Source organism: Erinaceus europaeus, chromosome 15 (genome assembly GCF_950295315.1).
Source record: "Erinaceus europaeus chromosome 15, mEriEur2.1, whole genome shotgun sequence".
In the NCBI taxonomy this organism is placed as follows: Eukaryota; Metazoa; Chordata; class Mammalia; order Eulipotyphla; family Erinaceidae; genus Erinaceus; species Erinaceus europaeus.
This window is the reverse complement of record NC_080176.1, coordinates 63,175,147-63,200,847: the sequence shown is the minus strand read 5'-3', so window position 1 is coordinate 63,200,847 and position 25,701 is coordinate 63,175,147. Positions and strand designations below refer to the sequence as shown.

The following is a 25,701-nucleotide window of genomic DNA, read 5'->3' as shown; positions in this document are numbered from 1 at the left end:
ACTAGGGAGGGAGCCAGGGCCACTGTGAAATGCTGGCTGGTGCTGAGTGGTTTATCCTCCTGAAGCAGGAACAGAGAGGGACAGTGGAACAGACTCGAATGGCCTGGTCTCTGGTACTGTGCACATTCAGTCTTGGCAGGATGGTGCCCTGGGCTGCTGGGAAGCCTGTGCTCTTTGGTGTCCTTTAGCATGAACAGAGGACTTGCTCTTCTTGAGAGTCCAGGGCAATGGGCAGCTTCCCTGAGAGCCATTTCCTGTTCTCCTTTGAAAAACTCAGTTCCCACAGTAGCATAATTTAACAGCCCAAACTTAGAAGCAAACTGGCGCGCGCGCGCGCGCGTGCGCACACACACACACACACACACACACACACACACACACACCACAGGATAGAATACTACTCAGCTATTAAAAATGAAGCCTTCTCCTTGGCCTCACCTTGGATAGAGCTTGAAGGAATCGTGTTCAGTGAGATAAGCCTAAAGAGCAGGACAGATAAGCGATGATTCATTTAAAGTTAGAATGTAAGAAACAAGGTTAGAAAGGGAAAACAGGGAGTCGGATGGTAGCGCAGAAGGCTAAGCGCACGTGGCACAAAGTGCAAGGACCAGCGTAAAGATCCTGGTTCGAGCCCCTGGCTCCCCACCTGCAGGGGAGTTGCTTCATAGGTGGTGAAGCAGGTCTGCAGGTGTCTTTCTCTCCCCCTCTCTCTCTTCCTCTCCTCTCTCCATTTCTCTCTGTCCTATCCAACAATGATGACATTAACAACAATAGTAGCTATAACAATAAAAACAACAAGGGCAACAAAGAGGAAATAAATAAATAAATATTAAAACAAACAGAGAAAGGGAAAACAAAGTGAAACTTGGGCTGAGTGAGGTGTATTGCACCAAGGCAAAAGACTCTGGAGATAAAAGGAGAGGGAGGGAGTGGAGAGGGCCTTGGGGTCCTGGTGCATGATGATGGATCTAAGTTGGGGCTGAAGATGTTTTGCAGACACCTGTTATGAGGGAAAGAGTAATTGTACCAAGGTGTCAACAACTACACTACAAACCATTAGCCCCCAATGAGATGATGATGAGAACAAACAAAAGCTCAGCTCTTGGATCCAGTAAACCCAGCAGGGTAGAGTGGGGATCCCATACTCTGGTGATGCTCCAACCTCCTGTGCATCAGACTTGTCCTGGGGCTTGTTATAAAGGGATGCAGGGCCCATCTCCAGGGTGTTTTATACAAGGGGTCAGTCAGGAGTGTGTGAGGGAGAGAGAAACTGTATTTTGAGTGAGTGCAGTGGCCAGCTGCTGCTCCTGCTACTGGCTCTAGATGTCTACACTTTGAAAGTCAAGAACATTCTTATCACTCCAGCTGGGGAGGGCATGGGATGGGGTGTGTGTGTGTGTGTGTGTGTGTGTGTGTGTGTGTGTATGAGAGAGAGAGAGAGAGACCTAGAAAAGGAGGAAGAGAAGGAGAAGGAGAAGGAGGAAGGGAGAGAGAAGGTCTGTGTCCCATAGACTCAGGGCCAAGTTAAAGCTCCCTGTAGTGTTTGAGTGAATGGGTACTTGATTCCCCACCCATTTAGATCTGCAGACTCTGAGGATGTGAGATGCTGAACAACAATGAAGTAGGGAGAGGGAGCTTGTGAGAGTAAGAGGCTTTTCAGCAGGGAGGCCTGGAGGGAGAGCAGCACCTGGATTACTCTGCCCTGCTCAGCACATGTGTCCTGGAGTAGGAGTGGTGCCTCCTGGAGGTGTGTCCTGGTAAAGAATGGGGAGTCATGATGGGCGTGGGGCAGCATGCAGAAGCCAGGGGTAGGAAGGAGAGAAGTTTTCATAGGATCCAGCCCACTGGAAGGCCTGACATGCAGGGGTGAAGAGTTCAGACTTTATTCCACAAACTGGGAATGAATCCTCAGCAGTTTGGCTCCCCAAAGCAGACATCTGGAAATCCACTATTTTACATTTTGCAAAACAAATTCTTTGTAGTAGCTCACAGCCAGTCCGTGTGACATGGCTTCAAGACTTTGTCTCAGAGTCTCCTGCCTCCCTCTCTGCTCTGGTTTCTCCCCCTGAAGTTCCTGGAATTTCACTATGAGACATGACATCCTTTGACACAAAACATTATTTTCTCCAAGAGGCTCCCATTAGGAACCAGAAATGCTGGGGCTGGGTGGTGGTGTACCTGGTAGTGTGCAAGGGTCTGGCTTCAAGCTCTGATCCCCATCACGGGTGATGGAGCAGTGCTACATCTCTCTCCCTCTCTGTCTCCTCTTCCCTCTCAATTTTTTTTGTCTCTATCTTTTATATTTTATAAAAAGGAACCAGATATATTGATGACAGTGGCCTTAGCAGCTGTGCTAAACCACCTCAGAGGAGGTCTAGATCTTTCTCCAAGGACCAGTTAACAGCGGTCAAAGTGCAAGTCACCTTTGGAGAACGTGGATAGACAACCTCTTTTGAAAATAGACCAGAACTAGCCCTCAGTCTAGGGGCTTTCCCTCTGACAGTGGGTTCTGCTCCTCAAGCAGGATTCTGGTTCCGGTAGCCCAGTCCATGATTGTCTTGCTTCTGAGGTGGGAACTAGGCCAGGCTGATGTGGAGAATGGATATATTCTGAGCTCCCCAGGTCCAGTAGCTACTGCGGCAAGCTCTTAATCAATTGCTCTGATCAAAGACTTCCTGTCTTCGCACATAAATGGTGGTTTAACTTCTCTTTGAGATCACAATCGACTCGGCATGTAGAAGGCTTGTTCAGTTTGCAGTGGCAGCTCCTCTCGGAATCAGGAAAAGGGAAACTCCGTCTTTCTTGACAGGGGTGGGGCTCAGACTCTGGGAGCCCAGATGCTCACAATCCCCTCCTATGGCACATCAGGGCTGAGGTCCCTCCTCCAGGCAACAGGACATTTCTCTCTCCTGAGTGGGGATTGTCACAACCCAGTGGGATGTCCCTGCCCCAGTGGCAGCCTGGCTGGTTGAGATGCACAAAGCCATGGCTCTTTGAAATCCTTTGAACCTGGCTCCTCACTGGCTGGATGTGGCCTCCCTTCTCCTCTGTCCAGGAGAACAGAGCAACTATGAGCCTTCCTGAGTTTGCTGAGGGGGTCATAAAGGAGGCTGTGTGGGCCATGGGCCGCTGGACATGGAACTGTACATAAGATGCTTCCACTCTGTGGAAGGCCCAGGAAGGACATGTGCACAGGCTTGATCACTGCAGTGTCGTTTATGAGAGTGAAAGTTTAGAGACAACACAGATGTTTGTCAGCAGAAGGTGGGATCAATTGATGGCCACACACTTATCCTGTGGAATATCATGCAGCTATAAAAGAGACTAAGGATGGCTTTGTAAATCAGCTAGGGACACACTGAAAGATATTGTGAGAAAAGCAAGAACAAAAAGTGGAGATAGTAGATATTACTATTTAACTGAATAAAGTCGTGGGAATAGAAATCCAAAGAAATACCAGTAGGGAGGGGAATTGGAAGATATGTGATGTGGCTTTCCATATTTATTTCATGTTGATTTATTATTACTTAATTTCCACCAAGGTTATTGTTGAGGCTTAATGCTAGTAGCACTAAGAATCCACAGAACCTGGCGGCCATTTTTTCTGCTGTAGTTTTTCTTTCTATTTATTTGATAGGGAAGAGAGAAATTGAGAGGGGAGGGAGAGAGAGATAGATAGGTAGATGATAGATAGATCGGGAAAGAGATATATCTGCAGACATGCTTTACTGCTTGTGAAGCTTCCTTCCCTCCCTGTAGGTGGGGACTGAGGGCTTGAACATTGGTCCTCCTTGCACATGGTTGATATGTGTGCTCAACCAGCTGTGCTACCACTCATGGAAATTCTAATTCTTATGGCCTTTTATGCTGTTTGAGTTTTGAATAGTGTGAACATTTTTCCTACTTCTTGTAGGCAGAGTGATGTGCTATCACTGTGCCCCATCACTGTGCAGTAGCACAGCGGGTTAAGCGTGCGTGGCACGAAGCAAAAGGACCAGCATAAGTTTTTGGTCATTTTCTACAGCAGTAATAGAAAATAAATATACTGAAGAATGAATGAAGAGTTTGTGAAAGCAGCTTGCAATGTAGTTAGAATGGGACTGATAGTTTATGCAGAGAGGCCATGGACTCAAATGTGGTACCATGTGGTACAGCCTGGATGTATGTGGAACCCCATTCACTGCTAGTCAGAGTGGTGGTGTGTCCTTTCCTGGTGTGTGTGTGTGTGTGTGTGTTAGGGGGATGTGGTGGCAACTTTTGCAGGATACTTACTTTGTCCTTCCCTTTTAAATTCACCCCTAGAATGTGCATGGTGTAAATCTCTTTTCCCCAAAACCTGGCCTGTTGGGCATGGCGTTCCAGGCTGTCAGCCATCTTGGGTTGATGGTGTTTCTAAGTTGTCAGCCACCTTGGATTCCGATGGATGAGAGCTTTCTGCATTCCCTTACTTGTGGCCGGTCAGCCTGTTTGAGTACCTCCAGGGCTGGAGAACCCATACCACCCCTTCACCCCATCTGTTTTAAAGAAGCCCTTTTCCCACTCTAGACTTCCCTCCTCAGCTGCTTGGTGTGAACGCCTTGGCACAACTCCACCGATGGATAGCTCTGTGCCCCAGCTTTGGGAGGTGTGTATTTTACCTCCCTTCACACGCTCCTGCATGTAAGGGTTGAGGTCTGTTGCACTGATGTACTGTCCACCCACCATCTAGAAACTGAACTTGGAGGATCACTGAACCCTGTTGGAGAGAGACACTGATGCCACCCTTGGATTTGGTATTGGGTGGTCCTAGGTCAGTTTTAGGAAGGATGCAAGAAGGAGGCGGGCAGTGGTGCACTAGGCTAAGTGCACATTATAATGCATAAGAACCCTGGTTCAAGCCCCCAGCCCCCATCTAAGTTCACAAGTAATTAAATGGTGCTGCTGATATCTCTGTCTGTCTTCCTCTCTATCTCCCCCTTCCCTCTTAATTTCTCTGTTTCTATAAAAAAATAAGTTAAAAAAATTTTAAAGGTAGGATGTAAGAAACAGCAACAGGAAGATGGCAGCTTGGCCCATGTGCTTAATTAATTAATTTATTTATTTATTTTGCCTCCAGGGCTATTGCTGGGGCTCAGTGCCTGCATCACAAATCCACTGCTCCTGGAGGCCACTTTTTACCCATTGTTGCCATTGATGTTGGATGGGACAGAGAGAAATCGAGAGAGGAAGGGAGACCAAGAGGGGAAGAGAAAGATAGACACCTGCAGACCTGCTTCACCCTTTGTGAAGTGACCCCTCCTGCAGGTGGGGAGCTGGGGGCTCAAACCGGGATCCCTGTGCTTTGTGCCATGTGCACTTAACCCGCTGTGCTACCGTCTGACCCCCCTTATGTGCCTAATTTATACAGAGAAAGTGTACCATTGTCTTCCTTTGCCACTTCCTTTCTCATGGCCATTTTCTGTAGGAGAGGAAGGAAGGAAGGAATAGTTCCCTCTTGCAGTCCAGCCTCCCCAACCTGATACTTTCAGATGCAGGTTCTGCTCTGCAGGAGCCACCAAGCTGCTATGGACGCTCCTCAAGTCCTGCCAGCCTGCAGGCACCCCCAGATTATACCCGGGGCTGCAGTGAGAGCCCCCGCTGCCTGCTTTTGCTCCCATAGGTCTCCCTTGCCTTCAGGGTCCTCTGAGCCATCTCTCAATCTTCCTTTCCCCTCCAAACATACCGTGAGTGTGAGTGGAGGTGGCTGCATGCACAGTCAGATGAAGTGTGTCCATACTGTGACTGCTGGGGTGTGGCCTCCACCTCCAGGGCGAGTTCATCAGTTCTGGCCTCTGCAGGAGACTTGGAGTAGCATCTTCATGCCAGTAGGCGCAGGGCCCCCCTGGAGCAGAGCACTGGGGCTCTTTTGGCCTTGCCTGTTGAGAGCAGTGGCTCTGCAGGGAAGTAAGGCAGCAAAGGGGAACCTTCTAGAATCAGGGATGAGAGGACTTCAAATCCTGATTCTGTATGTACAAGCTGATAGACCTTGTCTGACCTTGTCTGCTTATGCTTCCTCAGCTGTGGGAGCAGGAACTGGCCAGGGGCCTAGGGAGACATGTGTGGGGGGGTGTTGAAGATTCTGTACTTGATTTGAGCCTGGCTTGTGACTGAGCCAGCTGCTGCCTGTGTGTCATCCCTGTGGCAAAGCAAAGGTGGCTGTGCTGAGTCAGCCTTTCCCTAGGGGAAGCTGGTTTCTTGGCAGGTGTTTTCCGAGCTCTCTCTCCCATGCCACTCAGGACCAAGACCAGCAGGGATGCAGGTTTGCAGGACTCTGGGGTCCTGTTTGTTCCGTTTGCTTTGCTAAGTAGGACTGGTGACTCTCCAAGGCTCTAACTCTCCCTCTCAATCTTTTCACCCACCTTCTCCAGCCTGTTCTTTCCACACTGTCCCTCCCTCCTCTCAGCCCCCACTCCCTTCTGCCCCATCCTCTACCCTTTTTTCTGCTGACCTCAGTGCTTTGCAAACCAGCTCTCACCATGGTCTCCATGTGGCTTTGCTGTCTCATCTCTTGGTCCTCCCTCCCACCCTCAGGCGTCTCCAAGAAGACCGCCTTTCAGAACCACCCAGCTTCAAGCCTGAGGACTCTGTACTTCCCTTACCCACCATGACCTCCAGACTCTGCTGATATTTTCCAGAGAATGAGCTCCGTGGTGGCCCTGCCATGTGTGGGACAGGAAGTTCAGATGTCCCTGAGGGGAGGCGGTGGGGTCTGTTGGTGACATGCACAGAGCTAACTTGGGCAGGTAGGAGTAGAGGCTGCTGGAAGCTTGCTGTGCAAGATGGACAGAAAGAGCCTGCTGGGGAAGTTGGCTCAGATCTTGGACTGAGGGACAAAGCTGGAGGGGATTTGAGGGGATGGTGGGGGGACAAGATGGTTCAGATTGCTCTGCCAGATATTTCTGGTGTAGGGCTGAGCCTGGAGAGCTCCCTGAAGAGAGGAGGAAGAGGGTAGCCTGAATGTGAGAATCACAGTACTGCTCATGGAAGGAGGCAGGGCAAGTGGCAGTTTGGGGATTGCTTTGGAGGAAAGGGTGACCCCAGGAATGCTTGAAGTTGGGATAGAATTCTAAATTTGAGTTTACCTTATAGTCTGGCTTCTGTGGTGAATGCTGGATCCTCTGATGGGGGACCCCTCTACCCCCCAAAAGCATCCAGTGAGGCACAAACAGGTGCCACTAACAAATGCTTCACTTATCCAGAAACCATTCTGCTGTCACCTCTCTCATCCCAAGCATAAACAGGCATCAGAACCAGGGATGCATTTCTGATCTGTGAGTGTGGTTCCCTGTTCCCAAGGATACCCAGCACCAGTCCTTGATAAGAGCCTGGAAGTCGCCCCATTCAGGAGGGTTCCAAGTGGCACAGTACACAATATAATGGTTCCATAAAAAGACTTTCATACCTGAGGTTGAGTTCCCAAGTTCAATCCCTGGCATCACCATAAGCCAGAGCTGAGCAGTGCTCTGGTCTCTCTCTATCTTTCTCTCTGTATCTTATTAAGATCACACACACACACACACACACACACACACACACACACACACACACACGGCTAAACTCAAGGGCAGGGGCAATAGCTCAAATTGTTCAAACACAAGGCTCTAATGCCTGATGCTCCAGAGGTCTAAGTTCAATACCCAGTGCCACCAAAAGATAGGGCTGAGCAGTGCTCTGATTAAACAAAAACCAAGAAACCAATTGCCAAGTTGCACATTAGAAGCAAGGAATCTGAGGGCCAAGGTGGTGGCACATTCGGTTGAGCACCTGTATTACCATGTGCTAGGACCTGGGTTCAAGCCCCTGGTTTCTGCTTCCAGAGAGGAAGCTTCATGAAAGGTGAAGCAGTGATTCAGGTATGTCTCTCTCTCTTCCTCCCTGCCTATAACACACACACACACACACACACACACACACACGTTCAGTATTGGGAAAAAAAATTAAGGAAGCTACTTGTATACTTGTACAAGGTACTTGTAAGGCAGTTGTATCTAAACAGTGTGGCCCCAGGGAGCTTGTGTGGCCCAGTGACCAGTCTGCACATACAACAGTGCCCAAGGTCATCAAGACCAGGCAGGTCCCCAGAGTTTAGCACCCCAGCCACTGCCAGTGCTGGGGGCCAGGCAGGGAGAGGTGCACAGGCAAATGTAGGTCCTTTGTGCACTGCCACTAAAGGAAGAGAAGCAGCAAACATTGGAGCTACTTCATAGTACACCCATGAAGCCCACGCATTAAAAACATTTTTTAATTTAAATTGTATTTTTCTTATGTTTGACATGACAGAGAAAAATTGAGAGGGAAGGGGAATAGGGAGGGAAAGGGAGACAGAGAGACATCTGCCGCACTTGTGAAGCTTGTCCCCCTGCAGTTGGGGACCAGGTGCTTGAACCCAGTTCATTGTTCACGGTAATGTGTATGCTCAACCAAGTGCAGGTGTTTCTCTGTCTCTCTCCCTCTCTATCTCCCTATTTCCTCTCAAGTTCTCTTAGTCTCTATCTAAAATAAGTAAATAAAAATAAGCTATTTAAAATAAAAATGCCCAGCATGTAAGAGCACTGCACAGGTACCCAGTGGCTGGAATGTCCACACTCCCATTCCACAACAGTCCATATCCAGGCCAGCTGGGGAGGGCCTCCAAAGGCAGCCTCCAGCCCCCAAACAGGAAACAAAGAAGAGAATGCCAAGCTTTACTTCTTGTAATCTTGTGGGAACCAGCTCCTGGAGGCTGATTTTCTTACTTTCTATTTCCTGCAAGAGAAGCTAGGAGGGCACCACCCCCAGGCTGACCAGAGCAGACCTGAGGCTGCTTCAGAGGGAGCTTCCTCTGCAGGCTTCCTATTTCTACTCCTCACCGCCAGATGCTGGGGGTTATGGGGTCTCCTGGTTGCTATAGTGAGAGGTGGCAGCGCCAGCCTCCCCCAAAGCGCCAGGCCCTTGGCTTAGAGGAAAAGCAGGCTCTGGGCTGAGGTATTTCTATGTCTGATGGAGGAGATTAAATGCGCCATTTTCCAGCCCTTACAAACAAGAGGAGCAACGGCAATTATAGTGCTGCAACCTGAACGACACACAGAGCCCACAGTGGGGAGAGGGCGTCTGGGGATTGATGGATTACACAGTTTTTAAAATATTATTTGTTATTGAGGAAAGGGAGGAGGAGGAGGGACAAGAGGAAGAAGAGGAGGAGGAGGAATGAAAGGAGGGAGAACTAGGGTTTCATTCTGGCACATGTGAAGATGGGGATCAATTCATGGCTCATGCTTGAGAGTCCAGTGCTACATCGACAGCACCACCTCCCAGGCCACTAGAAGATCAATTTTAAATTAAAAAAAAATCGAAAACTTTACTAAAAGACTGGCAGATAGCTCATCTGGTAGGGTGTGTATATTGCCATGTGCAGGGCCCGGGGTTGAGCCCTGGCATCACATGGGAGGACTATGATATGTGATTTTACCAATCCTGAACTGTTTTCCCTCCCCATTCTTCCATTTTGACAGAGAGACAGAGAGACAGAGAGGGAGAGAGACCACACACAGCACTGGAGTTTCTTCAATGCCCTAGTGCCTCCCATGGGATGTCAGGATTTGAACCTGGGCTGCATGCATGGCACAACAGGTCCCCTACCTGTCTATTTTGCCTCTTGATTTATAAAATCCCTTTGGCCCAGAGATACATGAGGGGGAGAAGCACAGGCTGTGTCTTAGATGTTTAGCTTTGATCATTGAAGTCATGAGATGCTTGAACTTGAAGGGATCTGTCTTGGGATATCACTCAACGACCTCTTTTTTAAAATTAGTTACATCTTGTATTTGATTTTTAAAAATTATTTTATTAGTGATGCAATAGTAGCTTATAGAATTACAGGGAGTATTGTGCCCCACTGCGGTAGTCACCAGAGTTCTGCCTCCCTCAACCACAACCACCATCATTGTCATAAAGTTTGAGATCCAGGTTGGTTCATTTCCTTTAGGTAAGTCTATGTGTTTCAATTCTCTGCATTTCACATGTGAGCAAACCCATCTGGTAGTTGTCTTTTACCTCCTTATTTACTTTGCTAAACATAATCATGTCCAGTTCCATCTATTTTGTCCTGAAAGACACAATATCATCATTATTGTTAAGTATTTATTTAATTAAATTAATTTTTTGAATAGAGACAGAAATTGAGAGGGAAGGGGAAGATAGGAGAGAGAGAAAGAGAGAGAGAGAGAGAGACCTGAAGCACTGTTTCATTACTTGTGGAGATTCCCTCCTTGCAGGGGGGACCAAGGGTTTTGAACCTGGGTTCTTACAGACTGGAATGTGAGCACGTTACCAAGTCTACCACTACCTAGCCCCCAATATCATCACTTTTTCAGTATCAGTAGTATTCTATGGATTATACATCCCATAACTTCTTTAGCCAGTCACTTTTTGATGGGCATTTAGGCTGCTTCCATTCTTTGGTTATTGTGAATAAAGCAGCTGTGAACACAGGGCTGCATGTGTCCCTTTGAATTAGTATTTGAGTGTCTACTGGATAAATACCTAAGAGTGGTATTGCCAGATTACTTTTTATTTGTTTAAGGACTGTCCATACAGTCTTCCAAAGGAGCTGTACCGGTTTGCATTCCCACTGGCAGTCACTACTTCATTTTACAGTTAAGAAAACAAGGCACTGGGTGTGCCCAGTTGACTGCACACATCACAGTGCACAAGAACCTGGGTTGAAGCTCCTGGTGCCCTCCTGCAAGGGGGGAAGCTTCATGAGTGGTGAAGTAGGGTTGCTAGTGTCTCTCTTTTTCCTCTATCTCTCCCTCCCCTCTCCATTTCCAACTGTCTCTATGAAATGAATAAATATATATTAAAACAAAGAAAAAGGAAATGAAAATGAAAACCCATTTCACTTGAGGTACTTCTGAGAAGCCACACAACCAGCTTGGTCCAGATCTAAGAACTCTGCCTTCAGTGCACCTTCCATGAGTCTGGACGTGTTTGCACCTGGCACCCTGGGAACTGAGGGGTCTTTGCTCTGCCAGGCCAGCCAGCCTCTTCTGGGGGACCCCCTAGGTCAGTGCAAGTCAGTCTCAAACTTAGGCTAAAGGATGCAATGGATGAACTTCTGTTTTTAAAAAGTCCAGCTCATGAGAAATCCTGTCTTCTTAAAATACAAGCTGTGCAGAAGCCTGTCCAGAGACACTTGAGAGCACCCTCCAGCCCTCCCAGCCCACCCCATCAGAGATGACCATTTAGCACTGTCTCCAGTGCCTCCCCACCTCCTGCCAGCCCTGGGGTGTTGTAGAACCCATGCCACAGTAAGGCTATTTTTAACAAGCATCCAGGCTTCAGGGGGTTGAGGAGAGGAGGAGAAAAAAATACTGTTTGTATATTTTAAATCCACATTTAAGCAGCTAGGCAGTGGCTTTTCAGTCCCTGTTGTCAAGACATTTTGGGGGGGACCGATGAGATTTTCTGGGTATGGTATAATCCTTTTCTCCCCTAAGGAGGTTGGAGGGGGCAGAGAGGGGGTTGGGTCCTGTTTCTGGGGCCCATAGCCATCTCTGCTGGCTGCTTCCTCATGCAGCCTACCCTAGCCCTCTCCCTCCCAAAAGCCCCTGCGGTGCAATTCTGGCTGAGCCTCCCAGGGCAGAGGAGGAGGCCTGGGAACCTGACTCTTTGTGCCAGACTGGGATTTAGAAATGTCTCCAGCCCGGACTTGGCATCTGTCCCACTTGGGCTCCGGGCAGGGGTGCAGTCACATGTTCGCCTTTGAGTGGGCAGAGTCTGAGTGGGCGACAGCCCGCTGGGAATCTCAACACACTCCCTTTATGCTAAGATGCAAGCCTCCTTGCTCCTGGTGGCCATGTGGGTCCCAGGGAGAAAGAATGGGTCACTTAGACTGGAGGAGAAAGGGGGGCAGTGTCAGCTTTCTGAACTGTAACCCCGACCCCACATTCCTACCTGTTTTCTCCAGTTCATCCCCTAGTGGCTGGGGTGTAGGGCCCTGCAGACCCCAGAGCTATTGGTTTGTGCCTTGATCTGACTTTGCTTTTCACTCCAGGAGCACTGCACTCTATTTTCAGGATGATCCTTGGAATCTGGGTGGTGGAGTGGATGAATAGTGAGGCCTGGATGCCAGACCACCTGTGAAAGGACCCCCCCCCCACTCCCTGTTTATGGCATAGTCAGCCCCTACAACACAGACTGTACCCACAAAGTGTGGCCCTAGTTGGTGGCATCATGGTGAGGGAACCTTGGGAGCCAATAGTGAATGTACTAGTTTCCTGCTCAGCTGCTGTCCCTGTGAGTACAGTGTGTGATGACAGATGAGTTAGAAATAGCCCTCCTGGGATTCAAGCACCCTGCCTTGGTCCTGTGAAAGCCACCAGCTCCTCTAAGGAGATTGAGTTCCTTCTCTCCTGTTTCTTGTATTTAATGAGCACACAGGAAGGGATCATTGGGGTTCTCTTTAGGGCAGCTCTCCACCCACTACGGGCCTGCCCTGGAGACCAGGCTACCTTTGCAGTTTGAATTTGAGTATCATCAAATTTCAGCTCTCTGGAGAAGGGACTATTCTGCCTTCTTGCAGGGTGAATCTTTAGAAAGAATCCAGATGTGGTGGCTTGCCTTTCTTCCATCAGCCTGATGCCCAGCCAGTGCTAAGTCCTCATACCCCCCCCCCCCCGCCAGCTCTCCCCTTCACTCCCCTACATTGCCTGAGGAGAAAGCTCCAAGAAGTGGGCAGGCAGGCTGCGCAGTCTTTGTATCCATAAATCTGCAGTAGCTCAGTGAATGAATGGATGAGCAAGCCAGTGAGTGAATGAATGAAGGGACAAGTGGACACTCAGACTCGACTCCAGAGGAGATGAAAATTGGAAGGAAGAGAACACAGCAGGCTAGTGGCACTGTGGGGCAGAGGGGGAGCAGGGGGACCCTGGGGATCAGGTTCACCCCATCTATATGGAAAAGGAGATACAGGGGGTTGGGGACACAGCATAAAAGACTCAAACTTGAAGCTCTGAGGTCCGAGATTCAATTCCCAACCCCATCATATGGAACTGAGCAGTGCTCTGTCTGGTGTCTTTTCTCTCCCTCTTTCATTAAAATAAATAAATATTATAAATAAATAAAATATTAACAAAGAAAGGGAAAAGAAAAGGAGATGCAGGCTCCAGGGAGGCAGGGGCTGTGGGCAGTGCCTGTAGGGGACCTTGGAGGTGAGAGGATGGTGTGAGACCCCAGCTTACTGCATGCCTCCCTTCCCTCTGCTGCTGCCCTGTGTATCCCTCGCCCTTGGGAAAAATTGCCTTTTCATATGTTTGGGAGTGGACGGCACCATTTTTCTTGGAGGGTTAATTGTCTTGCTGACAGCACGGATAATTAGGACTGAGGATCCCGGAGTGAGGGCGACAGCACCATCTGCTGTGAATATGTTTCCGCCCCACTGTGCTGGAGGGCTCTGCAGGGCTGCTGCCCACCCTCCCTCCACACCTCTGCCTGCTGCTCGCTGAGCGGTAGCTGCCAAGGGACTCTGGTCAGTGGGGTGGGCTGGAAGCTGGTTTCTTCTACTTACTTTTTTATAGATTTTTTTTTTAAAGAAAGAATGTTCTTTTTATTCATTTATTGGATAGAGACAGAAAAAAATCAAGAGGGCAGGGGGAGATAGAGATAAGAGATAGGTAGACAGAGAGATGGACCTGCTTCACCATGAGCAAAGCTTCCTCTGCAGGTGGGCACCTGGGGCTAGAAACTGGGTCCTTGTGCATGGTAACATGCACTCAGCTGGGTATACCACCGCCTGTCCCCACGGGGGTCTGACTTTTTTTCCTAAATACTTCTTTTTAATTTTTTATTTATTGTATTAGATACAGAGAAATCAAGAGGGAAGAAGAATTAGAGAGGGAGAGAAGAGGAAAAAGAGGAGAGACAGGGAGAGAGGGAGAGAGAGAGGGGGAGAGGGAGAGGGAGAGGGAGAGGGAGAGAGAGAGAGAGAGAGAGAGAGAGAGAGAGAGAGAGAGAGAGACCTGTGTCTCTTGTGAAGTCATGAAGTTTCACCCTGTAGGTGGGAACCAAGGGCTTGAGCTCAGATCCTGGTAACATGTGTCCTCAACTGACCCTTGGGGAACTGGTTTCTTCCTTTTTTTATGTTTAAAACATTTATTAGTGATTTATATTATTTTACAAAATTATAAGATAACAGATGTATGATCCCATATCTTTACCACCACCAGAGTTCTGTGTCCACATTCCCTCCATTGGAAACTGCAGTAGTTCTCCCAAGATCGTATATATGGGTTGATTATTATTTCTATAATTATCTGTCTATATTTACATATATATATATATGCCCATTTCTTCTATGACCCTGCCTCCTTTTCCTTTCTTTTTAAAAATTTTATTAGTGATTTAATAATTATTGACAAGGTTGTGGGATAAGAGGGGTACAATCCCACACAATTCCCACCAGAATTTCACACCCCTCCCCTCCATTGGAAGGTTCTCTATTCTTTATCCTTCTGGGGGTATAGTCAAAGATCTTTATGGGGTGCAGAAGATAGAAGCTCTGGTTTCTGTTATTGCTTCTCCACTGGGCATGGGCATTGGCAGGTTAATCCATAAACCCAGCATGTTTCTAACTTTCCCAAGTGGGGCAGGGTTCTGGAGAGGGACAGTTCTGGGACACATTGGTAAGGTCGTGTGCACAGAAGATGGTGGCATGATAGTGTCTGAAACTTGGTGGCTGAAAGGCGGTAAGATATGAAACAGGACAAATTGTTTAATAAACAGGAACTCAAAGGTAGGAATAGAGCAGATGGAACTAAGGGTCTTTGTGTGAGAACAAGCTAGGGGGTCTATTTTAGGTATGTCCTAAGGGGCCCATAACTTTAGTAATTTTTGCCTGAGCCTGATAGCTAACATGCAAGTGAACTTAAAGTATTATCTGGTAAGATGATGTCAGAGTTGAGAATAGGGATAGAAAGCTGCATTAGGGCAAAGAGTAGCTCTACTTCTGAGTGTCCTCCTTCCTCCTTACCCCCTCCCCGTTCTCTCTCCGGATATTGATGGAATTGGAATTCAGAGCCCTCTGGTTGGTCATCTTCCTTCTAATAGTTAGTTACCCCTCTAGGAGTATGGACTGAAATTCTTTTTGGGGTGCAGAAGGTGGAGGTCTGGCTTCTAATAATTGCTTCTCTGCTGGACATGGATGCTGGCAGGTAGATCTATGCCCCCTCCCCGCCCCCCGCCTGTTTCTATCTTTCCCTAGTGGGGCAGGACTTTGGGGAGGTGAGATTCCAGGACACATTGGTCAAGTCATCTCAGGGGGTGCAGCTTACCCCCCCTTTTCCTTATGGATCTAGCGGACATAGTGGGGCTCATGAAGAGCCCAGGGTTGGAGAAGGCACCATGTGCTGCTGAAGCCAGAGGGAGGCCTGTCTGCTGTCCTGCTCTACCTGGTGTCTGAGGTCCTGCTGGCTGCGAGAGGAGGGAGAATCTTTGCCTGGAGCTGTGTGCCTGCCTTTTGGCTATTTCCCTCCCTACTTCAGTGTACCTGCCATCTGTCCTGGCTTTCCTGTGGCCTGTGCTCCTCCTTGTTCTAGAAGGTTAGCTCTGCCTCCCCTCACAGGGTAGGCATTCCCTCTTGGGGACCTCCTCTCTGCGCATCAAAGCAAAGGGCATTGTTTTGGGGTCAGGCAGAGAATCCCATTGACCAGCAAGGAGCTGAATAGCCTGTGTTTGTTTTTTTCATTTTTATATATTATGGATATATCAGTATGCATGCCCAAGAGCCTTGAAATGTGCACAGGTTTTGGGGAGGTAATGCTACTAACTTTGCTCCTGCAAAAGGGCTTCTTTTCTATAAGGCAGCTTTTTCCAGAAAAGCCTCAGAAGTCAGAGCAGCAGAGCCTACTGGCCTGGGAGTCTCAGGGTCACCCCCACCCCCACCCAACTGCGGTCATTTATCACAGTTCTTTCCTCCTTGCCTGAGAGGCTGCTGCTAGCTGCAGAGCCATTGCTGTCTCCCCATTCATCACTCTGCAAGCTTCACTCAGACCCTCTAGCCAGGGAGGAAGCCAAAGGCATACAGCTCTCTCCCCAGCCCCCATGACCCAAGACAGGTCAAGTGGGCCTCTGGGTCCTGCCCTCTCCCCACCTCCAGTCTACTTGAAATTAACTGAGGGTGATAGAGATGCCAGAAAGAATGGTACTTGGGAGTCAGGAATTCTAGCCTCAGCTCTTTCTGAACTTACTGTGTGACATTCAGTGAGACCCTCAACCTCTCTGTGCCATGTCCTGTGTCATCATCTTTAAGATCCCTTCACAGGGAGTTGGCAGCATAGTGGGTTAAATGCACAGGACGCAAAGCAGAAGGACCGGTGTAAGGATCCTGATTTGAGCCCCTGGCTCCCCACCTGCAGGGGAGTCACTTCACAAGTAGTGAAGCAGGTCTGCAGGTGTCTGTCTTCTCTCTCCCTCTGTCTTCCCCATCTCTCTCCATTTCTCCCTGTCCTATCCAACAATGATGACATCAATAACAACAACAATAATAACTACAACAATAAAACAACAAGGGCAACAAAAGGGAATAAATAAATAAACAAATATTATTTTTAAAAAAAAATCCCTTCACAGGGGCTGGAGGAGGTGGTTCAGTGGGAGATCATGTGTCTGGCATGTTTGAGGTCCTGGGTTTGATCCCAGGCAGCATAAAATAGCAATCAACAAAGACAAGACAAGTGGGATTCCACGGACCATGGAGGGCCAGTGTCTTGATCTCTTTTACTCTTATCTCTCTCATAAGGAAAGTAAGTAATAATTGGGCTGAGAAGGGCTCAGTGGTAGAACACAGATCTTTCTTGCATGTGTGAGACCTTGGATTTGACCCTAGGCACTATATAATAAAATAAGACAAGTTAGACCTTTGTATTGTTGCTGTGAGAACAGATGAGGCCAGTGGATTTATGCAGGGCATAAGTCACTCACGGTGTGTGGTATTAAGTGCTGCCTTCAGCCTGTGCAAAGAGTCGGGGGCTCCCTGTCCCTGCCCACCATTGTTCCCCTCCTCGTTGTCTTTTTGATACCCCCCGTAGGGCTGGTTATGCTGGTAGACTCATTCACCTTGCTTATCCCTTCGTATCAGTGGGCCTACTGAGGCTCTGAGGAGCCTGAGGCCAGGATAGAGTATTTTGTTGCTGGGTCTGAGCTAAACTCTGCATGGTGGCAGGACAAATACAGAGTTGGGTCTTTCAGGAAGTGAAAGTGGAAGGAAGTCACATAGGAAGTCAGCTGGTGGCATGCCCAGTTGAATGCAAATGTTCACATGCACAAGGACCTGGGTTCAGGCTCCAGGTACCCACCTGTGGGAGTAGGGGGCCTTCATGAGCAATGAAGCAGTGCCACGGGTCTCTTTTCACTCTCCATCTCTATCTCTCCCCCCACCTCTCAATTTCTCTGTGTTGCTCTCCTAGATAAAATAAAATATTAGAAAGAAATTCACAGAGCAGCAAAGAAAACAAGAATGGGGACTGACGACATAGCTCACCTGGATAGCACACCTGCTGTGTCATGCATGAGACAGGATTCGAGCCTAGCCCCCACCTCACTGGAAGAAGCTTCAGTATTGGGGTGTATTTCACTCTCTGTCTCTGTTTTTCTCTTTCTGATTGAAAAAGCTGATTTGGAATGATGAATTCCCAGTGAGAACAGAAAAAAAAGGAAGGAAGGAAGGAAGGAAGGAAGGAAGGAAGGAAGGAGGGAGGGAGGGAGGGAGGGAGGGAGGGAGGGAGGGAGGGAGGGAGGGAGGGAGAGAGGAAAAGAAAAGGGGTGGGGGAGATAGCATAATGGTTATGCAAAAAGAACTCTCGCCTAGTGTTCTAATGTCTCAGGTTCAACCCCCAGCACCATAAAGAGCTCAGCAGTGCCCTGGTAAAAAACAAAAAGCAAACAAACAAACAGAAACAATGTAACAGGAGTGGTGGGCTGTGTTTGGAAACACACACCCTGGGGTCCAGGCACAGTTTGGGGAGCTGGATGTTACCAGTGAAGATTCTGGCTGAAGCATCTGATTCTGAGTTAGTGTCTGCACAGTCAGCAGAAGTGGCATGACCTAAGGATTCAGAGCAACGTGAGGATAGATGGAAAGTCCTAGAATGATTAACACTTGGACATATGTCTGTGGCCCTGGTGACTGACAGAGGCCTTTGTCCTTTCTACAGGTGTCCCCCTGACAGTAAGCTGGGAGCTAAGGACAGGACGTCTGACCACCCCTGAGGTGTGGACCAGCCAGGAAGGCAAGAAGGGATGGCACAGAGCTGAGAGGCACCCACAGCCCTTCGGACCTGGAGCCTGCAGGCAGGAGAGCAGCACCTGGCGGGGAGACTCAAGAATCGCTGTCATGTGTACCATGTAATGACAGGTATGACGCCGAGTTGCACCTGTCCTTTTTGAATGATGTGGCAGGTGGGAGAATCTATCAGCCGGAGGGAGACATAAAATGCCAACCCCGGGGAAGATAACGATGCAAACAAAGCACGGTGAGGCCTGACCCGATGATCCATGGTGCTTGACAGTTATTATTTCTGCCCTGTGTACCTGCTGAGCTGGGGACTAGGGAGATTTAGTATCAGGCGGTTCCTCCCTCTGCCTTCTGGGGAGGTGGGTGTCTTTATGGACCAGGCACCACCTATTCCAAGAACTCAAAGGTAGCAAATCAAAAAGTCATGGCTGCCTTGTGAGACAGGGAGTTGATGCCAGCGTGGGTGCAGAAAACATCGTTTGGCCATGTATCCCAGATAGACGAGGGGTGAACTGGGACATTTGTTAAGGGAGAGACTTCAGGACAGCTTCTCATGTGCAGATTGTCAGGATAAGATGATCATTCTTGAAGACAGGAAGAGGAAATGGAATTGGAGTATTACACCAAAGTAAAAGACTCTGGGGTGGGTGGGTTGGTGGGGAGAATACAGGTCCATGAAAGATGATGAATGACATAGTGGGGGTTGTATTGTTAAATGGAAATCTGGGGAATGTTATGCATGTACAAACTATTGTATTTACTGTTGAATGTAAAGCATTAATTCCCCAATAAAGAAATAAATTATTAAAAAAAAAAAAAGAAGACAGGAAGAGGGGATACCTGGCAGTGGCACACGAAGTAGAGAGCATATGTTACCATGCTCAAGGACCCAGGTTCAAGGCCTCAGTTTCCACCTGCAGGGGGGAAGCTTCCCGAGCATGAAGCAGGGCTCGTATTTGCATTCCTCTGCATTTTATGGCCTCAGCAGTCAGGTAGGGAGGAGAATGCTGGAGCAGGATGCAACATTCTGGGCCCTTTCCTGGCTCCTGCAAGGTGCAGTGGGAGGGGTGGCTAATGCCCTTCCTCAGGGAGTCTTTCCCTAAGCAGACCCCCAACTCTTCCATCCCCTCCAGGGTTCCTGGCAGATGACAATGGGGGCTGGGGGAGGTCAGGAGTTGGGGGTGGAGTGGGCAGGAGGGTCTGGCAGATACCCCATATCTAGCAGTTGACCTGGGGGAGTTGGCCAGGGCAGGAAACATCCATCAGCCTCCTAGATCCTAGAAGACAGGGCCTGGGGGCAGAAAGGACAAAAGCCCCCTAGGATAGGAGACCCTGCCTGTGAGCTCTGACCCGATGGAGCGCCCTGCTTGCCTTCTCCATATGGGGTTAGAGGAGGTGCCACTCGAGCAACTTCCATACAGAGAAGACAGCCTGCTGGGCCTGGGTCAAAAATAGCTTATGCCTTGGGAAACTGACCCGGGCAGGGGAGAGGCCAATGGCCTGGGGCAGAAGGCCGGAGGGTGTGGCAAATTCCACTTCAGTGTGGGGCCAGTGTCAGGGAACCAGGGGCCTGAGCCAAGGGGAGGGGAGGAACCAAGCATTAGAGATTCTGGGTGGCCTTGTTCTAAATCAGGCAGAAAGAAGGAATCCAGAAAGCAGCAACCAGCTGGAGAAACTGGATCTGCCACTGGCACCAGGCAGGCCAGGACACAGTTCCTACTTCAAAAGCAGTGTGGTGTACCTGGTAGAGGACACGTGGCCATGTGCAAGGACACTGGTTCAAGCCTCAGTCCCTGCTTACAGGGGGAAGATTCAGGAGTGGTGAAGCGGCACTGAAGATGTCTTTCTCCTTCTCTTTCTCTCTCTGTCTCTGCCTCTCTGCCTTCAGAGTTATCACTGGGGCTCAGGGCCTGCACTACGATGAATCCATTGCTCCTGGCGGCCAATTTTTTTCCATCTTATTGGATAGGACAGAGAAAAACTGAGAGTGGAGGGGAGAGAGAGAGAGAGGGAGAAAGGAAGGTCTACACTTGTAGACCTGTTTCACGGCTTGTGAAGTGACCCTCCTGCAGGTGGAGAGCTGGGAGCTCGAACCAGCATCCTTGCTCAGGTTCTTGCGCTTTGTACTGTGTGCACTTAACTAGGTGTGCTACTGAGCACCACCTCTTCCTTCTCTATCTCTTCCCACCCCAAGTCAGCTTTCTCTGTCTCTATCCAAAATAAACAATTAAATGAGATTAAATGTATTAAAAAGAGAAAAAATAAAAATAGGTGATGCAAGGGCTCTGGGGACCCTAGCAAGGATAGTTAGGAAAGAACTGGGCCTGGGGGATTTAACTAGAGAGCTGTCAGATTAAGAGGTGACAGAGGCTGTCCATGGGGCTCCCCAGAACCTCACTTCTCATTGGGGCACATGACTTGTGCACCTCAGACTTGATGGGGAGCCTCTACAGGGTTAATCTCAGGAGGTGTCATGGTGGAGTTTATGGGAGCTTGGAAGGTGGGAAGAAATGGTCCAGGTCTGCAGGTGTGGAGGCAAGGACTTCCAACATATATGTGGCCTCTGAGAATTAAGGGACACATACTTTCCAGTGAATGCAACAAAGAACAAAGGATTGAGCTTAAATAAGTGTTTGTATTTATTTATTGTATAGAGACAAAGAGAAATTAGAGGGAAGGAGAAAAAGAGAGAGAGAGAGAGAGAGAGAGAGAGAGAAGAAGAAGGAGGAGGTGGGGAGAGGGAGAGAGAGACCTGCAGCATTGCTTAATCACTTGTGAAGCTACTTGTTCTTTCTTGAGCCACTCACCCCCGCCCTGCAGGTGAGTACTGGGGCTTGAACCCCAGTCCTTGCACATTGCACCATAGGTTCTCAACCAGGTGTGCCACTGCCCAATTGCTATCTGAGGGTTCTTAACCTAGTTTATCAATATTTGCCAGTTTCCCAATATTTACTGACCTGCTGTTGTGCTCTAGCTCACCACCCAAAAGGCAAAATTGCATGAAGTCAGTCTGCCCTCTCCACACCCCCCACACCCCCCAGTGGTGGGGGGGGGGGAGCAGAGGAAGATGTGGCATTGGAGACGCAGGGCCCCAGGGAGCTCTGACTCCCATTTTCCGATTGGGGGAATTAAATATCAGTAAAACCCAACATGCAAAACACTTGGCATGGCAGCTGGCATTGTAGTGATTGGTACATTTAATCTTGTCCCATCATTTGCCTCTTGGAGTTCACTGGGAGGCTGGGAGAAATGCACCCTGTTCCCATGGCTCCTGATTGCTTTTGGAGTTTGAGCCCTGAGCTTTGAAGACACGCTTTTCAGGATGTTCCTAAATGTGGAAATTATCTGCAGGTGGCTTGGAAGGCTCAGAAATGATGATATAGTTCAAGGGCAGTTGCTCTGGGATTTAGTGGTGGTCACTGAGTCTCTTTGAAGGAGGGAGGACTGGGTCACAGGTGTGGAGGAGAGAAACATTCTGGAAAGATGTGGAGAGTTCTGCTTCCTTGGCTTTTAACACTGTTCTTGGGAGTAGGACCAGGTGAGGTGGGTGCTGAAACTGAGTCCCAGCTCTGCTTAGGACTTCAACTGAAACTGCTCAGGAGAGACTAAGTGTATGTCCCAGATGCTGGTTACATGTGTGATTTAAATTTCTTCTTCTCCACCTCCTCGTCCTCCTCCTCCTCCTCCTCCTCCTCCTTCTTCTATTATTATCGTCTTCTTTTTTTATTACTACCAGGATTCACTGCACCTGGTGGTCATCACCCTCCCCCCCTCACCTTTTTCTTTTTTTTTTTTCTATTTTGTTTGATAGGACATAGAGAAACTGAGAGGGGGAGGAGGAGACAAAGAGGGAAAGAGACAGAGAGAAACACCTACAAACCTGCTCATGAAGTTTACCCCTGCAGATGGGGATGGAAAAGGGGGTCTTGAACCCAGGCCCTTGGGTATAATTATGTGTGTGCTTATCAGTGTACCGCCCAGCCCCTGATTTAAATTTTTTCTAAATAGTACCACATTAAAAAGGCAAATACCCACACCTGCAGGGAAGTTGCTTTGCAGGCGGTGAAGCAGGTCTGCAGGTGTCTATCTTTCTCTTTCTCTCTTTATCTTCCCCATCTCTCTCAATTTCTCTCTGTCTTATCCAACAGCAATTACAATAACAACAATAATGGAAGGGAAAATGGCTGCCAGGAGCAGTGGATTCATGGTGCAGACACTGAGCCCCAAACACAGGGCCTGGGGAGACAGGCATAATGGTTATGCAAATGACTTTCTGAGGTCCTAGATTCAGTCCTCAGCACCACCATAAGCCAGAGCTGAGCTGCTCTCTGGTTTCTCTCTGTATCTTTGTCATTAAAATAAATAAAATATTTTTTAAAGGCAAACATAGCTTGTCGGGAAAGGCATGTGTCCGGCTCAGGTTTAACCCTGGTGCTATGACACTGAATAAAGCTCTCATGCTATGGTCTGTCTGTCTTTCTCTGAATGAAAAAAGCAACCTGGGGTGGGGGGTAAAATTGCATATGCTTTAGACCCCACAAAACAAAACACAGAAGATAAAGCAAAACAAAAAACACACAAACACAAACAAGGAATTAATTAATTGCAATCACCTGTTTCATTTTTTGCCAGCATTTCCAAACTGTGGCCCTTTCACCCTGTAATCAAGTGAATGAGATATTTGACATTCTGTCTCCAGACAAAGTCTTCTTGGAAGGCCATTTGCAGGGCATCTTGGTTTAGACTGGTTGCACTCCACGTTCTATGTGCCCACATGTGACTCTAGTGCCCACTGTACTGGACAGCTTAGGTCCAGAATCTAGACTCTCCATCCCATTGCCAGGAGGTGCCCAGAGACCAAGTGTACCCTGGGCAAAAGCACCAGATTCACTTCTGTTTGTGGGACACATCTGCAGTGAGAAGCCTGCGAGATTGGCTGGAGTGCTTACTGACATCTTGAATCGCTTATGCTGGATACTGACGCCTATCCTCTGGCACCAGTCCCAAGTTCAGGACACTGCTCTCTGGTTCCAGGATTGACCTTGGACATTTCTCTAAACTCTCTGAGCTTCAGAAGCTCACTTGAAAGTGGGGGCCATGGGGCCAGCGAGATAGCTCACTTGGACAGTGTGCTGCATTGCCAGGTGTGTGGCACCTGGCACTAGAGGAAGCCTTGCTGATGTATTTCTCGTTCTCTCTCTCTGATTTAAACAAAAATAGTGGGGCTGGGCAGTGGCACACCTGGTTAAGTTCATGCCTCACCATGTTCAGGGACCTGAGTTCCAGCCCCCACTCTCTACTTGCAGAGGGAAGGTTCACAAGCAGTGAGCAGTGAACAAGTACTGCAGATGTCTCTCTGTTTCCCTCTTCCATCTCAAATTCTTTCTGTCCTATCAAATAAAATAAAATAGAAAGGAAAAAAGAAAGAAAGGAAGGAAGGAAGGAAGGAAGGAGGAAAAAGAAAGGAAAGGAAAAAATGTGGTTCTGGAGGTGACTCTGGATAAACATTGGGCTCTCAAGCGTGAGGTCACTGGCATCAGTCTGGTTCTCTCTGCCCCCCCTCCCCCACCTTCCTATCTTCTTCATGAATAAATAAACAAAATCTTTTTTAAAAAATGCCTGCCAGGAGGGGTGTTTTTCTGCATCTTATTCTTATCCAGGCCTGCCCAGTGATTGGGGGTGGGGGGTTGTAGCTTGTACCGTTATGTCAGCTCTGCTGAAGTCTGCTGGAGCCTCAGCCTTGCCAGTCCTCAGCCCCAAGCTGAGGATACCACTAGTGGAGTGGGTGTTAGGCATCCCCAGAACTCATGCTCAGGTGTCTTGGCAGTCCTCCTCCCGTCATAATATATGGTTACTTCTCAAGGCTGCAGGGGGTACTTCTTTATTATTCTGCAGGTGACCTCCCTTCAGGGGCTGCTGTCTCCCCTGAGCCCTGCAGAGATGGTCCTGGCTGTGTGCACTGACTAACTGGGCACCAGGCCAGCACTCTGAAAGGCCACTTCCCTATCAGCAGAATGGGCAAGCACTTCTTGCCTTCTGGGGGCAGGTTTCTGAACCTCGCAGGAGCTAGTGTAAGTGAAGGTATAAAATGACCCTGGATGCTGGTGTCCTTTCATTTGGTATCATATGGCAGGATGGGTCACAAAGCACTGTCCCCTCACCACAGGCAGTACTTCTATTTTATTTTTTGCCACCAAAGTTATCACTGGGGCTTGGTACTGACACTATGAATCCATGTCTCTTGGTGGCCATTTAAGTCTTTTTTTTTTTTTTTTTTTGCTTTGTTTTATTCGATAGGACCAAGAGAGATTGAGAGCATGGTAGTATGTGTGTTCAATCAGGTGCACCACCACTTTAACTTTTTTTTTTTTGCCTCCAGGGTTATTGCTGGGGCTTGGTGCCTGCACTATGAATCCACTTGCTCCTGGTGGCCATTTTTTCCCCACTTTTATAGAAGAGAGAGAAATTGAGAGGGGAGAGGAAGATAGAGAAGGAGAGAGAAAGACCTGCTTTACTGCTTGTGAAGTAACTCCTCCATGCAGGTGGGGAGCCGGGGGCTCGAACTTGGATCCTTGAGTGGGTCCTTGTGCTTCATACTATGTGTGCTTAACCCAATATGCCACTTTCTGGCCCCACTTTTTTTTAAATGCAGTGTCAAAAGATGAATCCAGGGCTTCACCTCTATTCTGTAATACTGCTGAGTAGGCTTCCCTGGCCCACTTTCTTTTTATTTTATATTCCTAGAGAGTCAGAAGGAGAAATAGAGTAAGGAGTGGGAGAGACACTTTAAAGTACTACTGGTGCTGCCCATGGTGCCCTCATGTGGCACTGGGGATTGAATCTAGGGCTCTATACCCGGTAAGATATGCACTCTTTTGACTGAACTATCTCCCTGCTCGCAGTATCATTGTATTTCACATCTATTTTATTTTTAATTTCTCAAACAATATTTATTTATTTTGAATGAGAGACATATTTAAAGATAGAGAGGAAGAGAGAGAAAACATGAGAGGATGAAGGGAGGGTGTGAGGAGGGAGGGAAGGGGAAAGAGAAGGAGAGGAGAGGGAGGGGGAGAGAGAGAGGCCAGAGTACTGCTCTGTTCTGGCTATGGTGTGGTGCTGCTCCTGGGACCTTGGGGTTTCAGCCACACTAACACTGTGTCCTAACAAGTTGAACTATTTCTCCTGGCCCTTACCATTTATTTTAATTAATTGATTAATTTTGTCACCAGGGTTGTTGCTGGGGCTTGGTGCCTGCACAATGAGTCTGTTGTTCCCAGCAGTCATCACCCTCCTCTTTTCTCTTTCTTTTTAATGATTTTCTTGCTTAGAGAGAAAGAAAGAGGGGATGGGGGAATAGAGAGGCAGAAAGACATCACTGTCTGGTCCCAGATTTCAAAGTCCCTCTATGCACA

General features: G+C 48.4%; 1 protein-coding gene across 1 annotated transcript in view; it reads left to right on the top strand.

Moving 5' to 3' along the window:
- The window catches only part of ZBTB7C (zinc finger and BTB domain containing 7C), a 384,832-nt gene that overhangs the window by 74,099 nt on the left and 285,032 nt on the right, over positions 1 to 25,701 (top strand). Inside the window, exon 2 of the mRNA XM_060173838.1 lies at positions 18,207 to 18,406. The gene's annotated coding sequence lies outside the window, so the exon portion shown is untranslated. The remainder of the gene's footprint in view (positions 1 to 18,206; positions 18,407 to 25,701) is intronic.